The sequence below is a fragment of the Arachis duranensis genome, chromosome 1 (assembly GCF_000817695.3).
Source record: "Arachis duranensis cultivar V14167 chromosome 1, aradu.V14167.gnm2.J7QH, whole genome shotgun sequence".
Taxonomy (NCBI): Eukaryota; Viridiplantae; Streptophyta; class Magnoliopsida; order Fabales; family Fabaceae; genus Arachis; species Arachis duranensis.
In genome coordinates this window covers 103,070,178-103,071,246 of record NC_029772.3, presented here as the reverse complement: position 1 = coordinate 103,071,246, position 1,069 = coordinate 103,070,178, and positions in this window count along the sequence as shown.

Below are 1,069 nucleotides of genomic sequence, written 5' to 3'. Positions count from 1 at the left end.
ACCAACAGCATGATGAAGTTTGATTTAACTATGTAACTTAGGGGTATAAGATTTTATTCGCATTATCTTTTCTAGAAGAATAATAAAAAACTAAGTTAAGATGATGCCAACTTAAGTAACTAGCTAGACCATAGTTATACAATACACAATAATAATAAATATTTTGTTAGTTTATTGTTTTTTAATATATAGAATAAAATAATTTTCTTAATTTTTAAATTATTAATTATGTAGAAGAGTATTGTATTGAAAATTTGAGTAAATATATTTTTTAAAAGATGTTAAGAATACTATAAAAAGTTTAAGTAAATATACTTTATGAGTAGTAAATCGACTCTATTTAGTTCGATTTAATCAAAATGCCATATGAATAGTAAATCAAAGCTACTTTATTCAATTTACCAGGGTCACTAAATCGAAACCATTTGTTTCGATTTATTATGGGCAGATGTACCCGATAATTTTGGAGTTAGTTTGGTTTATTTAACGTAAATTACCCTAAAAATATATATAGCGAAAATTATACTTTATAGTATTACTTGAAAAAAAAATTTGACAGGTTTTATTTTCTGAAAAAAATAACTTTTAGAAGACCTCACAAGAAATTCCAGTAACTGAATAAAATTTAGTTACTAGACCGTAAGTTGAGAAAAAGATGCAGCAGTGTTTCGATGTAACCAATATAAACTGAAAATAGGATAACACTAAACTTGTGTTCTCTCAAATTTTATTCGCGACTTAATTTTTCAAATTTGACGTTGTATAATCAAGCTAGTCCTTTTATCAGTTGTTAAGGTTCAACTTCCTCTTGACTCTCTGAGTTGCAATTCTAATCCATATTCCATTAGCGAGATATGATTTCCAGCAAAAAATACAATTTCTTCAGTCTAAGAACTTTCTTACAGCACATCCCATTTTCTGTAAGACTTTTATACTGTTCTAGAGGACTAAAAGACCGACCTATCTAATATGAGATGCAGAATCAACATATTAATCCATATAAAAGGTTAAAAGTTCCCTTCAAGAGCTTATCTTCTGACCCTGACAAGTGTTAGGGATATATCATGAA